The 2894-nt window shown below is 35.6% G+C and overlaps 1 non-coding gene across 1 annotated transcript; it reads left to right on the forward strand.

The window, feature by feature from the left end:
* Positions 1-1389: 1389 nt before the first annotated feature.
* TRNAY-GUA lies at positions 1390-1472 on the forward strand. Its single transcript has one exon. It is a non-coding gene; the product is annotated as a tRNA-Tyr (tRNA).
* Positions 1473-2894: the final 1422 nt, after the last annotated feature.

Here is a 2894-nt window from a genome sequence, read left to right on the forward strand (position 1 = left end):
TCTGGAAAAAATAGTAGGGGAAACTGCGACATACTGTGGCGGAACTAGAATTTTCAATAAGGAGATTCAAAATCTAAAAAAATAGAAACACAAAGTAGCCAAAGGGGTTCGACATCTAATATATATACCTAAAAATTATTTTAACCGTGTATAAATCATATAATTTCCAACGAAGGTGTTCGCATGAACCCCTCATTGTAAGATGGTTTCGCCACTAGCGACATAGAGGAATTCCTTCGCCTTTGACTTCCTGGTTTTCTTCTCTTTGTCAGTTTTATTCTAAGCCGTTGTAGGATTGCATGGTAAAGGAATGACTTCATAATCCACTTTTACTGGCTCCTAGAGATCACATGCATCCAGGCTTTCACCCTAACAGCTCAAACCTGATAGTTTTCTCCATCAAAAAATTAGAAAGTCCTGTGCTGCCATTGTGAAACCTTACTTTGTAAAAGCCTTAAAGTGAATGAGCATAAATTCTGGTGGCTATGCTGGAATGGTGTCCTTATTATGCAATGAAATTCCAAAAGGAAAAGAAATGGTATGATGTATTCATAACTATCTTGTCTACAACAAAAACAATAGGTGCTTGCTTTTATAAAAAAAATGTTTATTGATATGATGCTTTGTTTAATGTTTATACTTCACTTTCATTGTCTATACATCCAAAAATTAATTTACACATATAAGTGGGCATACATCATGATTAAAAAAGTTGGCTTTTCCTTCTTTCTTGTGAGCAATGGTAGACAAAGGTTCTAATATTATCAATAATATGAAGTTACTATATCTACTTTACCATTGCTCACAAAAAAGAAGGAAACACCGACATTTTTAATCATGATGTATGCCCACTTATATGTATAAATAAATTCTTTGATGTATATATAATGAAAGTGAAGTATCAACATTATACAAAGAATCATACCAATAAACATTTTTAGAAAAGCAACCAAACATTGTTTTAGTTGTAGACAAGATAGTTATGAATACATCATACCATTCAAGCATAGTCACCACAATTTATGCTCATTGACTTTAGGGCTTCTGCTAAGTAAGGTTTCACAATGACAGCACAGTATTTTAAGAGATTGTGATCTTTTGAAGGAGAAACTATCAGGTTTGGGCTGTAAGAATGAAGCCTATATTTGATGCATGTGATCCCTGGGAGGCAGTAGAGGAAGATTATGAAGTTCATCCTTTACAAGGAAATCCTACAAAGGCTCTGATTAAAACAGACAAAGAGATAAAAAGTAGGAAGTTGAAGACGAACGCATGCCTCTATGCCGCAAGTGGCGGAGCCACCTTACAATGAAGGGGTTCATCGGAACCCTCTTCTGTAGAAAATTTATATGATTTATACATGGTTAAGGGGGGCCTCGGACCGGGAAGGGGAGAGTGGCCGAGTGGTCAAAAGCGGCAGACTGTAAATCTGTTGAAGTTTTTCTACGTAGGTTCGAATCCTGCCTCTCCCACTTGTTTGTTGTAGACTTCAGAGTCCTCATACTTAACCCTAGACTATTGAATTAGCTATGAAGTATGCAAGTATGTTTAGATTTGATTATTATATGAATGAAAGTAACTCCTCATGATTATGAGGATTTATTCAATCACATAGTTTGGGCTCCTAGAATATGGCGCCCTTGGGGCTTTCTATTTGATTGTATCGAAAGGCCCAATGAATTGGGATTTCCCTATTGGTCCAGGTCATTATTTTTAGGTATATATAGTAGATGTCGAACTCCTACGACTACTTTGTGTGTCTGTCTTTTGAGATTTTGAATCCTCTTTTTAAAAATTCTGATTCCGCCATTGTATGTCGCAGTATCTCCTACTATATTTTCCGAAATCATGAAACTTAAATCACCTAAGGAAATATAGGACTTTTTGAAAACGAAGTATTATGAATATGAAAGAATTTGAGGCATGAAGGTCTTAAACCTGGTGAGGGTGATAATGGAAATTGCCTTCCATCCAAAGGGAAAGGCATAGTAGCTATTGAAAGCTACTCAGGTACAAAGTTAATTTCAAATGTACTTTATGTTCTTGAACTTTATCGAAATTTGTTGAGCGTAGGGAAATTTTTGGAGAATGGTTTAAGCTTACGTTTGAGACAATAAGTGGATGATCTTTGATCCATTCCAAGAAATCTATCAAGTTAAAATGAGAGGAAAGAGCTTTTCCTTTGATTTAATGGAGGAAAAAAAAATTAATTGCCTATCCGAGCCAAGAGATTATAACTAATATATGGAACAAGAGACTCAGACATTTTTAACATAGGGCACTCTTGTACATGCTAGAGAAAGATCCTAACAACATGATTATAGAAGGTCAAGTCAGTGGACTGGCCAAATTGAGATTAGGAAAGTGAGTGAGCTTTCCAAATTTCAATTAGGAAAGTTTATGAGCTTTCAAAATTTGGATTAGGAAAGTTATGCCATGAGAGTAACATGCATCATCATACTTAACATTTTGCACACAGCACACAACAGCGTACACATAGAACATATCATAATTCATATAACACATAACGTTGTTCATATCATTTATTCGTATGCCATGAGACATTGGAATCATGGAATTGACATTAAGACTTCCCAAAAATGAGGGCTCAACATATGGGAACTCAACTAGGGAGTCTGCTTTAGCAAACACAGAATTTGCTTCATTCATTCATATGTACTTCATTTCATTTCATTCATGGTCTAGTGCAAACACCAGCTATACCTAGGGTGTAGTTTAAGACTTTCATCGGGTTCGTTGTGCAATGACCAAGAATGACCTAATGTCATTACTTGAAACTAACTCACCTCTTGATTATTCTATCCTAACATCTTTGGTATCATTCGTTTCATTATGTGCATTATTTGAGGCTGGCCTCATTCATTCATTGGGAA

This window comes from Solanum pennellii, chromosome 12 (genome assembly GCF_001406875.1).
Source record: "Solanum pennellii chromosome 12, SPENNV200".
NCBI lineage: Eukaryota > Viridiplantae > Streptophyta > Magnoliopsida > Solanales > Solanaceae > Solanum > Solanum pennellii.